The 13,378-nt window shown below is 25.9% G+C and overlaps 1 protein-coding gene across 1 annotated transcript in view; it reads left to right on the forward strand.

Moving 5' to 3' along the window:
* The first annotated feature begins 1,812 nt into the window (after positions 1–1,812).
* The window catches only part of LOC107443229 (uncharacterized), a 117,384-nt gene continuing 105,818 nt past the window's right edge, over positions 1,813–13,378 (forward strand). Inside the window, exon 1 of the mRNA XM_043048580.3 lies at positions 1,813–2,087. The gene's annotated coding sequence lies outside the window, so the exon portion shown is untranslated. The remainder of the gene's footprint in view (positions 2,088–13,378) is intronic.

Consider the following 13,378-nt stretch of genomic DNA (forward strand, 5'->3'; position numbering starts at 1 on the left):
CCTCATCTCCCTGTGATCCAAATCTCCCTGAAGAAGAAAGGGATCATCCTTCTTAACTAGGGGCCATCCTGTAGAGAGGATCTTTCACTGTAAAGATGAGAGCTTTGATCTTCACTCGTTATTTTTAGTTGTTTGTCAAAAGAATCAAAAATTTTTCTTTAAGGTTTAAAAGAAAAAAACATTATTAGTTCAAAAATAAAAAAAAATTCTATTTCATTTAATTTTTGCTATTTTAATATATTAAATAAAACATTATTATTATCGCAATTTTATTTATTTTTAATTATTTACATTTTATATTTTTTATTAAACTTTTTTTTATGGTTTATTTTAATGAGTTATGTCAAAATAAAAACCTTAACTTTCCTGCTATTGTCTGAATAATTTCATTAAATTTTATCGAATAAAATTTAATGAAATACTTTAACAAATACTTTTAAAATGTATCTCCGTCATGTGAATTGTCTTTCACTTTCTTTATCACCAGAACTAACATTAATAAGACGTATATAAAAAATAACAGTAAAATAACAAATAAAAAATAGCATAAATTCATAAAAAAGTATAAGGATTCACTGTTAAAGTGAATTTTGCATATTTTGTCTCAAAAAATGCAATTTTTAATTTTGTATTTTTTAAATTTAAAGACCATTACAAGGCATAGAGTAAGTATTTATTAGAGTTTTATAAATAAGCCGGCTTATTCTAACACAATCATGACAATGCTAGTTGAAAGATTCATTAAAAATAAATTAAACAATACCATATGAATTTTAGATAAATATTAGGTCTAAACAATGCTTACAGCAAGTTTTTGAACTTCGATTTTCTCTTTTGTTAAATTAATTAATTAATATTTTTTAATTATTAGGGTAAATATTTAATTATTTTATTTACTCCTAGAAATCATAGTTGTGCATTTTCTGAAAAAAAGTCGGAAATGCAAAATGAAATCTTTATTAAGAAAGGCATTTGCTCTCAATTTCATAAAATCTATTAAATACTAGTTTTGAATTTGAAAGGATTTGAATTTGTTGATCCGATTAATAGAAGGATACATATAATTGAGCCGATTCGATTTTATGTACCGAATCGCCGATCATACTCATTTTATGGAAATCAACCTTTGAAGTTGATTTATTTGATTAGAACAATCAATAAGGGTTGATTCATTTGAATGAAATTATTTTATTGATAGATAGCTGTGAATCAGTTTATTGGAATCCATTATTCCATGGTTTATTGGAATTTGAACTTAAAATGTTTTGAATTATTAAAATCCAATGTTTTGAATTGATGCGATTAATAGAATTAGAGATAGAATTCATAGCCAATAAGATTCATTCCTTTCAAAAAAAAATTTGTGAGGTGTTAGCAGATTTATTTTATTGGAATCATCGATATAAATTGATTCATTAGATTCAAAATATAAAGAAAAATGATAAGCCATCGGAAATTACATCGAAATTACTTTTTTCTTTATATGTTTTTGGAGAAGCAGTGAGTTATTTGAACGCGTCACGTTTTTTTTTTATTTATTAACAATAAATAAAAAAAATAGTAAATTAAAGAAACATGGAAAAAAAAAGAGTTAAATCATTCCAATTCCAAATATTTTGATCTACAATCTAGAAAAAAAAAAGAAAATAAAGTTATCAGCAATTGAGATATTACTCGAGTCCCCTTAAATCTCAGCGGCTTCTCACTAAGCTCAAATTCTTTTTTTTTTTTCGTGGAATATTTCGAAATGGTATAAACAGAAGAAAAAAAAGAAGTTTTTTTAAAAAAAAATTCCAAACGAGATTCTTCTTCAGAATTAATCTGCCAAACAAAGTGCGCCAAAGGATCGCCAACAGGAGCAAGCGGGAAAAGGGCGAAGAGTCCAAGTTTTGTCGACTTTTGTGAGCACAGTTTAGATGAGAGAGCGAATCGAGAGGAAGTGTGATTTGTAGTGTTTTATCCATTGGAAGAACAGTGTAGTGTGTGTAAAACGCGTGCAATAGCGATTATGACGTCGGAGCGATAGGGGAAAATATTTTCGGCACACCTGTTAAACTCCGCGCACCTGTGAACGTAGAAACATTAAGGTAGGTGCGTTTTTTTTTAAGGATATAATGTTAACTCTTCAGTTCAGGTGGATTTTTATAATTTCGATTTTATAAACTATTACTTTTTTTTTTAGTTTTTAAAGAGCATTTAGTTACAATTTAAAACCATCATAGTTTAAACTACAATTTTTTCGATATTTTTGATAGCATATTTTGTTGTTGCAATACTAAATATGTGTTCTATCATGGCTAACAATTCTTAACAAAATAGTAAATGTTTGCAATCAAAAGGAACATTTTCTTAAAGAATTATCAATAAATTCTTTTGACCGGTTGGAATATTTCAGCTGATGCTTTACCAGAAATTTTTTTTTGAGAGTAATAAGTATTTTTATAAGGATATAAGTAATTTTTATTAAATTTAAAATTTAATAATTTTTATTAAATTTAAATTTGTAATCTTCATTTATTTGTTATTGATTTTTTACTATAACATATGTTAAATAAATGTAATATGTGTAAAACGCTTGCAAATAACGATTATGACCGTTGATCTTACAATTAAGATTGTATCTTTGCTTATGATTAAGATTGATTCCCGTCTGGCAAGTCTTGAAAATGGACTCCTATTTTTAAAGCTTGAAGCATGGGAGTTCGTATATTTTTGAAGTGAATGAAGCTTTTAATCAAGTTGTAATACACGTTATTCATTATGAGAATCATGATGAATATCATATGAGAATCATATCATGAGAATCCTTTGGATTGCTTAACAAATCATTCAGATATTCCTCAGTTCTGAAGGAGTTTTGTAGTTGTTGGATAACTAGAATTTTTTTTAATAATTACGTTTTAGTATAAATTAAAGTAAATTTATCAAATTTCAAATTAAAATTATTAATTTTTATAAATTTAAATTTTTTAAAATTTATTTTAGAATTTTTAACTATAATATTAGTAAAAGTGTTCCATCATAAATGCTTAGTGTCTATGTGTTCTATGTGTGTCAGTACTTAGTGTTTATGTGTTCTATCACAATAATCAAATATATTTTTAGCAAAATTGTAAATTTTAAGCAGACAAGTATATTTTTTATAAAGGATTTATCGAGAAATTCCTTTGTACTGATTGAATTATTTTATTGACGGAATGCTGTAAAAAATTTAAAAAATTTTATTCAACAACTGAAAGAATTTATTTGATTTTAATATAAAATTTAATTATTTTTTGGTTATTTTTTTATTTTAAACTTTTTGACTTATAGTTTATATGATATTCACTTCCTTATGTGGTGCAGCGATTAACTGTTTCAAGGATTATGAATTTTTTTTGAACAAATATTTTTTGTTTTAACAATTTTAATAACAACTATTTCAAATAAATCATTCTCTTAATTTTTATGTAACCGAAAGCTTCAATATAGAGTAGTAATTTTATAGTTGGCGAATTAATTAACTATTTACCGTAACATATATATAATTTTTTCTTAACCGGTTACATAAATATGTAGTGAATTTTTGTTATTTTTTTATATAAACTCCAATTTATATCTGGTTAAAAATTTAAATTAGTTTTTGCTTTCAATATGTTTTTACCTTTTATAATTAGTCAACGATTTCAGGATTAAAAAAAAGCCTTTTCCAATCATTCATATTAGCCAACGGATTTCATGGTAATTTTCAATGAATCTAAATAATAAATAAAACTGCAATTTAAAGAAATTCTAAAGTAAATCTTAAGCTTTAAATATATAATTTAAAGAAAATAAGTTGTAAACAACCTATCTCGTGCTTTGTTGTGTTAGATCTTTTTGGTGTTAAAAAAATTTTTTTTATCTTTTTTTTTATATCAATATCATGATACTTTTCAAAATCAGAGTATTTTGAATCAATGTTATTGATATATGAAATATATAAAATATTAGTTTGTTATTTATCCAGCTTTTTTTTGTTTTGTTATTGTTTATTTTTGGTTATCGATAGAAGTTTGGAATAATAAATAAATAGTATTAATGTCCAGTACATCAATTAAGCTCCTAATCTCTCAAAATTTCTTTAGATGCTCGAAAAAATAAATAAATAATATTGATATACAGTATACCGAAGTTCATAGTTTTTCAGGAAAATATCGTTAGATAATTATAATAATAATAATAATATTTAGATAATAATAACAATAATTAATAAATAAACAGTATTGATAGCCGGTGTTCCTAATTTCTTTGGAAAAATTCTTTATATGTTTGAAATAATAAATAAATACTATTGATATCCATTATACTGAAATTCACAATTTCTTAGGAAAATTTTCATAATTTTTCAATTCAGTGCGAAATGTCGTTGAAACTAGAAATTAATAAACTGAAAGCAACTTGACACCAGAGATTTATTTTTCTTTAATGTTTATAATCGTTAATAATTTTTGAAAGCTTTCACATAAATCATCATAAATGATTTAACATTGGAATGATGTATTGCTCTAAAAACAATTGTTCTCCTAAAAGCATTTTTTTTTTAAATTTTAGTTATTTCTTTGTAATATTTCTACAATCCTACTTCAAAAATCTTTATTTGAAAATTTTAAATGAACTCATCAAAATTTAAAATTTCCATCTCATATAATTTAAATTTTTCAGGTATTAGGTAGATTGATTTTAAATTCGTTTACGAATTCATCATAAAAAATTCAGTCGCGAAATTTGTTATCAACTTGTCTTTAGCGCTCTACATTGCCAGCCTGCGCCAATATTTTTTTCCAAAATAAAGAATGAAAATGAAACCTAAAACAATTGGTTGAAAATTTCTACCCAAACATTGAAAATACCGTATAGAGTTGGTGAGCAAAAAGTATTTTTTTCGATGTCCGAAATTTGCATATTCCAATTTTTGTGTCCTGTAAAAAATTCTTGATCAAATTACGGTATAATTATTACGGTATTTTCTTGATAATTACGGTATAATCAAATTACGGTAAGTACCGACACTTAGGGTGGAATATCATCCGTTAAATCCATTTTTACAGTAAAATTTTATTTCGTAATTTTTGCAGTAATACTTATTTAATTATAGTTATTCAGTAATTTTACGGTAATGTTTATTGTGAAAATTAAAGTATGTCTTATTTTTTTGTTTTGTAGCATATTCTGGTAAGATGCATGCAAAGTGCTTTTACCGTAATTTAATCAGGAATTTTTTACAGTGTATGATGAAGTATTTATTGAAAAATAACTATGAAAAAGAAGTTTATGCATTCTAAATTTCTCCAAAAATAAATTTAGGTCTTTAAATAATGTAGGATATCAGCTGCTTGTTTAAACGTTGAATTTTGGAAAGCGAAACAAAATTTTTGCTTCAGGTTTAATGTTAAAAAAGGTTTTATGCAGAACAATAAACAAAAGGAGAGAGTTATTTTGTGGCGTAACTACCACTATAAATATTAAATACCAATTCACTACTATATAATACATATTAACTTGATACTTGTTGAAGTACCTTTTGATAGCTGCTAGTTGACATAAACGAAAGATGAAGTTCACGTAATTTTAACTCAAAATTTTTTCTTAATTTCTTAATAATCCTTTTTACTCTGATGTACAGATTATCACATAATTGAAAGGACGAATTTTTTAAAAAAGACTTGTCTTTCTTAATTTGTTTAAGGATTTAATTAACGAGACGTTATTCTGATATTTTAAACTTTGAAAGTTGAAGCATAAGATCAGTGGTTGATCTAGATCAGTGTTTCCCAAAGTGTGGTACGCTTACCCCCAGTGGTACGAGAACAGTTTAGCGGGGGTACGCGTTCGTATGTGAAATATCTTGCAACAAACGAAAATTTCAAAATATTATGAAAATTTACAATTGCGTATTTTTCTATTGGCTATTTTTTGCAGACTTAACAGTTAATAATTAGTGGTGTCAACAGCCAGTTGTGATTTTTAATTTTTGGACATTTTTTTATAGTAAAAAATACGTTAATTTTTTTATTAGTGCTACACAGAGTTACAAAAAATTTAGAAAAGGTACTCAAAAGTCATAAGTTTAGGAAACACTGATCTAGACATTTTACGAAACGTTGCGTTTTGGTAAAATAGTGTAAAATCCACTCATAAGTTTCTTAATTTTTTTTAATAAAAAGAATACTGTTATGAATTTGGTTTGAACGAAACCGCAAGTGCGTTGTACAGTCTTTTTGTAATTTTATAAAGGGTCCTGATTTTAAAAATTTAAAAAAAAAAATTTATCTTTATTTTCCGTATTTAAAACAAGCGTAGCCTTATTCTGGTAGGATCCTCTTTCTGCAACTATCCTGTTTTTTTTTTCTCGGTTTCGGTTGCTTTAAAAAGAAAAAGGTCGAATCTTTAAAGGAATTATTTTAAGAAAAAACCTCTTTAAAAGAAAAAAAAATATCGTAAAAGAACTGTTTTTAAGATAAAAATATTTTATGAAGGGTTCGTTTTTGCGATAAAATTATTTGTTAGGGGTTTATTTACATCATGAAATAGTTAGAGAGGAATTCGTTTTTATTACAAAATTATAAGTGTGAAGTATCCCGTTACCGATAAATATAACTTTTAAATAAACACCTGCATCTATATTTGATAATTTCCCAGTAAATCATCTTTTATAAATATCATGTAAATCGTGCTTAATTAACATCATCTGATATCTGGTTCAGTCGCTTAAAGTTATTAAAAAGATCGAGTAGAAAGTTGTTCGTCTTTTAGGATCGAATGTTCCATTAAAAACTTCTAATCATATTCTACCATTACCTTAAAGTTAATGCATTTAGTAATAAAGCACCCTTATAGTAGTAAAATCTTTAAATGAGCTTAAGTTTTAACTTAAAATGTTTAAATAGAAATTATTATATTTTTAAATAGTAATTATTATATTTAAAACTAATCATAATTTTATTTGTGTTAGATATAATTAGCATAAAGCATTTTGACAAACTATTAGCATTATTTATTCTAATTCAAGAACAAATTGCATGTATGTATTTTATTTATATTTACCTTTATGTTTGTGTCAAAGCGACTTAAAAAATAAAACTTTTGAAAAAGTTTTATTATACATATATCTAATTTAACTTCCTGAAATCGTCAATTTTTTGTAAAGAATTGACGTTTTTATCCAGAACTAAATTACGTAAACTAACAAAGCACTAACTTTTTTAGCTAACTTTTTATTATATAATAACTATTCTTTGATGTATTTGCGAAAATAAATATGAATAATTTTATGCGGGGAGTGATTTTATTTCATCAACTTCCTTACGCATTCTTTTTGTCACTTAGATATTACCTAAACGAACTTCTTACAACTAAAGTTCAGGACTTAGAGCCGTGGTGAAGTGTTCGCCTTCCAATGAGGTGAACCGGGTTCGAATCCTAGTGATAACTGACGAATTCCGCACCAGGCTCGCATCGACCACAGTGCTGACTTAAGATACCCTCAGTGGTAAACGGATCATGGGTTAGAGTCCCCTTGCCGTCAATCTAATCTTGGGAGGTTTTCGTGGTTTTCTTTTCCATGTCACGCAAATGCAGGTTATTTTCACCAAAAAATCCTCCACAAAGACTAATTTCTCCCAGTTCTTGATCTAGGAGTTCACTTGTCTTCTGGATTTGGATCAAAATTACCAGGCTACGGAGTTGCACATTAGTAGTCGTAAACCCAAAATTAGGTTGGCTGTTCAACGACGGTTATAAAGTAATAATAACAGTAATAACTGCTAGTGATATCGTAAAATATCCTTAGTGGTAGGCGGATCATAGGTTAGAGTCCCCTTGTCGTCAGGCAAGCAGTGGGATACTTACATGCAACTCGCATGCAGATTCCATGCAACGCAAATGCTGGTTAGTTCCATCGAAAAGTTCTCCACGAAGGCAAATTCCTCCCATTACTTGATCCAGGAGTTCTTTGTCTTCTGAATGGAGTTCAAAATTACAAGGCTATGGAGCTGAACATTAGTAGTCGTAAACCCGACATTGGGTTGGCTATTTGGTTATAAATGGTCCGATGATATGGTTATAAATGGCTGTTTTGGTTATAAATGGTCGATGGTTATTAATGATCAGAATTCGGTATCAAGAATAAGTTTCAGCGAAACAGATGCGAAATTTTCATGTAAATTATCATTATTATGCCTTTGTGATCATCATTGTTATACCATTGTGAATTTAAAGCAATACATTTTGTAACGATAAAGTTAATTTATACTGTCAGATAAATATATTCAATAAAATAAAAGATGTATAATTTTTAAATTGAAGTGCCTTCATTACTACATATTCTATGTAGAAAATTAGATTTGAATTGCGGTTATTTAATTCCATTTCAACAACTAAAAACTTATTACCAAACCTCATCGACATAAATAATTTATTATTTTTCACAGTTGTCTCATTCAAGGTTGTCTGATTTTCAACTTATTGAAATTCTTAATGAAGCAAAAGTTTTTAAAGACTTCAATTAAATAATTTGAATATCAAAGCATTATTTAGGTTTCGCATAACCCCTTTTTTGCTAATTATTTTTTAGGTAAATTATCATTAGTAACGGCTTGAAATACAAAGTTAATACAATGTGTTTTTTCTAAAGCACCACTTTTTAATCTTTTTTTAATTAAATTGTTAACAAATCTTCGACATGGTTTAAAAACTTTCATAAGTTAATGATTATGATTTGAGTTTATGATTATCTAATTCTTTTATTTGACAGCTTTAATGCATTTTCAAGCATTTTAGAATCATTTGGTTTGATATATAATTATTTTGAATAAATCAAATTGTTTGCAAAAAACTGCAAAGAAATTTAAATCTTTCTTAATTTTTAAACAGGCGCACCTCTTATCTGATGTGTATACGCTATTGTTAATTGTCAAGTTTTAAGTTTATAAATATTAAAACCGTGTAGTAATTAGCTTGAGGTAAATAAATAGGTAAATATATAGCACAATAAATGAATACAAAGATTATAAAAAGAAAAAAGAGAAACAAGTTTACAAGTTTTATTTACTGCTCATAAGTTGCAAATATATAGAACTCATAAAATAAGTTAAAAATACAGAGAAGACATGGAAAAAATTACAGAATAATGAAAAGAAAAGATGAAAAATTATTAAAATGAAAAAAAAAACATAATAGAAAAAATCAGGAAGTAATAAAAACTCTCTTAATAGTGACAAATTAAATGTAAATTTTATTTCTAAAAAGGAAATAGATTTTAATAAACATTATAATATTAAACCAATGAAAGATTTTGTTTTCCCCCTTAATAATGATGTATATAAGCTTCAAGATCTTATCATTAACTTTTCTTTTATTAATTTACTCTTTAAAACTCTTTGTTTCGATAGTGCAAAAGCTAAAACGAGCAAAATTTCCTCAAATAAAAAGAAAAATTTAGATAGTTTATAATTCGTTATTAACTTTCAAAACAGTACTTTTGATAAGATTATATTTAATAATAATTTTGAAAATTTAAAAAAAAAATTACCATTAAAAGATTTTAACATAATTAAAAGCTTTAAATGTAATAAATATCTTTTTAGAATTATATTTAATTATAATGATGTTAGCAAAAATTTAGGGATGATTAATAATATCCAATTATGAATGTCACTGTGACGAGGAAAAAAATTTTGATTTTGTTGATAAACATCATAAACATATTATTAACGGTAATTTAAATATTATAGAAAACTTAGAACTTAGGAATTATAATGATAAAAGGCACAAAATTTAAGCCCATTTACCATATACACATTAATAAAATTCTGAAATACTTTCTTAATGATCTCCATAGTATTTGTTTAAAGATATCAAATAGATTATCTTTATCGTTATGTATGTTAACAGAATGGAAATGGGCTGTTTATTATTACTTTAAAAACTCTGTTTTAAATTATAAGGAAAATTTAAATAACAGATTTTCACCAGAGTTTTTCTAAAATTGTTCGATCAATTAAGCAAATACAAACAATTTTATAAGTACCTCCATAGGCAAAGCTAACAATAATTATGCAATCTTCTGTAAAAAATTCTATGTTAAGCTTTTAAATACGGAGTTAAAAAATAGTAAAAATGTTAAGCTTAGTAGTTTAAATAATAATATTATCATTAAAAAAATGTTAGCTCTATATAAGAGATTAAAAATTAAAATTAGTAATATACAATTTCTTTACTTAATTATCAGTCCTAAATTTTAAAAAATTCCTATAAAATTTAGAACAATCACTTGTGGGTCTAATACTTACCTAACTAAACCTGGCACCATTTTCTTTTAACTACTTAAATAAAATTACTGACAATATTATTAAAGAAGGTTTTTCTTCGATTATCACTAATAATGAACCGATTTTAGAATTTATTAAACATAATAAAATTAATTCTATTACAACTTTTGAATTTCTAGGATCTTCTGAATAGCATTAACAAAATAGAACACATTAAGTGATAAATATCGCGTATAAAATAGAATATAAAGAAAAAATAGAACAAAACACAAGTCGAAATCTATAAAGCGAGTGGTAAATTCAAATGAACTTACATGAACGGGAAACTTTCAAGAATGATTTAAAATATTTCCGTAATAAGATTGCCAGATTACAAAATATGAAAACTGAAGCACAAATGGAGCTAAGAGCGTAAGTGGAGGTGTTTTCTTTTATGGCGAGCTCTTACTGCAGTAATATTTTATATTAATAATTTTTCTTCTTCTCTTTTCATTAATCATTAATATTTTCCATGTTTTCTCTATATTTATATATAAATAAACAGAGAAATTTAAGTGCAATAACTATAATACGTTTTAATTGTTTCCACTTGTAATCTTGAGCTTGAAATAAAGAAAACTATTTTCATGTAAACAAGCAAAACATCAGGCAAAAAAGTGTAAATAATATTCGTGAAACAATTCACTGTTTCTTACTTCCACAAATTTTTATTTTATAAATTTTAGTTAAATGTTACAATTAAAGCAATGGTTACAATTAGTTAAAGGTTATATTAATTTAAGGTTAATTTAAGGGTTACAATTAAAAGGTTACAAAAGTAACAATTTAAAAAGTATTAACAGTAATAAAAAGTATCAACAGAATGTCAGGAAGATAAAAACAAATGTACGTATAACGAAATAAAATAATATAAAAACAATACAAGAACAATGAACAAATATACTTGTGGCAAAATAAAACAAAATAAAAACAATACAGATCAATGATATTTATTATAACTTATAACGATAATTACATTTAAGTTATTTGTAATTCTGAGATGGTACGTTTACATTAAGTGTCAAATAGTCCCTTATGGTTGATTCTTGTGAAACTTATAGTACTCTACTATCTTTTATATAAGGATTTAACGTAATTATTGTATATAGCTTCTATATAAGACATAATAATAAGCATTTAATGTTTTAACATTTTTTAATATCACATCGAAAAGTATTGCAAGGCTTATATGAAAACTATTTAGAAAAATGAATTTAATTATTTTAATTATAGAAAACATATATTTGAAATAATTATTTTCGTTAAAACTTATTTGTAAAATTATGAAATTCATGAGAGTTAAAGTGAAAAAAATCATCAAATATTTCGAGCAATGAATAAACGATTTTAATGTCAGTTTTTTAAAAATCACAAAAGCCATAGATTAACAATAATAACTAGAATTTCAATCTAATGTTACCTACTAAAATCATAAAAATATTCATAACTTAAAAGAAAAATTACCTAGCTTTTCTAATGTCCACTCCTACAATCATAAGAATCGAAGCGTTATAGTCAAAATTTACTAATTTCTACTTCTAAAATCATGAAAATTATGAAAAATCATCGGTTGCCATCTTGTGAAATCATAAAAAAATTGAAAATAATGCAACATAAAATCATTGCATTTACTTCCATTAATTTTTATTTACTAAATTTACATAGTAAATGGCTACTCACAATTTGCGTGGTAAGTATCAATTGAAAGCCAAAAAAGGATGAAAAAACAAAAAACAAAAATTGCATTTGTTTTGTAATAATTTTATCCACTATAATTAATTATGATAGATACATTTATGTTATTTGAAATTCTGAGGAGGTTCTTCATTAAGTGTGAAATAGTCGCCTCGGGTTGAGCCTTGAGAAACCACAAAGATTGAGAGACCATAAATTATCATTGATAAGCTTCATGGTGCGAAATGAGGTTTTAAGATCATTTTTTTCCCGAAAAATCATATCTTACGAAACATATGTTGTTTGCAAGCCTTCTACATACAAATAATATTTGATTGTTTTTAATAATAATTTCTTTTGGGTCATGTTTTGTATATAAAATAATAATAATCACAACAGGATTTTTTCTGTTGAAACAATACAATAATTATTGTCATACACTGTTAGATTTTTCATTCTAAAATTATGTTAAAATGACCGGTGGCAGTCTGTCTATCCGAATAACCGTGAAGTTTACGGTAAAGATCATTTCTTATCTTGAACAAGAAAAGAAAAAAATTTGTTACGGTGAGGAAAATGTTTTTAACGGTGAGGAACATTTTTTTACGGTTTTAAAACCGTTTTCAACTAGAGTTATAAAACTATAAATACAAAACTATACGTTTTTTTAAACTATTTACAGCTAGGGTGGGGCTCCAAAACCGTAAAAAAGAAATTTACCACGATATATCAGCTAAGCATTTTCATTAGGTAATAAGCGTTGGAGAGAACGGGACACAAATTGAAAAGTGCTGGACACTGGAAAATCTTCATGTCTTGAAAGGAATATGGGAAATATCCTGGTGTCGAAGCTGGGGCTCGAACCTCAGTTCTGTCGGTCACGAGACTGACCGATTAGCCCTTACGGCTATAATATGTACGCTGTTGCAAGAAACTAAGTAGCTTCATTAGGTGGTTCTAGTTGGTGCGATAAAATTCTGGTTGTTTAACCGTATTAGGTGAAAGCAGTTACTAAACGGTTTTTCACAAAGTTAAAAGTTTGATAACCAATTTACTCATGGTTAGTTGACTGTTTAAACTTGTAAAATAACAAATAAATTGTTATTTAGCTATTTTTTCCGAGAAAGTTCTAACAGTGTAATTGAAAATAATCTTGATTTAAAATTATTCTTAATATTTTACTAAGTTTTATTAAGTATTATTAGTAATGTTCTTTAATTTAATCACAACTAGCTCACAACCGTGCTCTAAAGTAATCATCAAAAGTTTATGTTATTTAAAAGCTATTTGCAAGAAAAATATTCAGAACAAAACCAGTCTCTTGAAAAATTATGAGGTTTCAATCATAATGCAATTGAAGTGTAAAAAAAATTGGC

The sequence above is a fragment of the Parasteatoda tepidariorum genome, chromosome 4, assembly GCF_982258835.1.
Source record: "Parasteatoda tepidariorum strain Cologne lab strain chromosome 4, Ptep-v5.0, whole genome shotgun sequence".
Classification (NCBI taxonomy): Eukaryota; Metazoa; Arthropoda; class Arachnida; order Araneae; family Theridiidae; genus Parasteatoda; species Parasteatoda tepidariorum.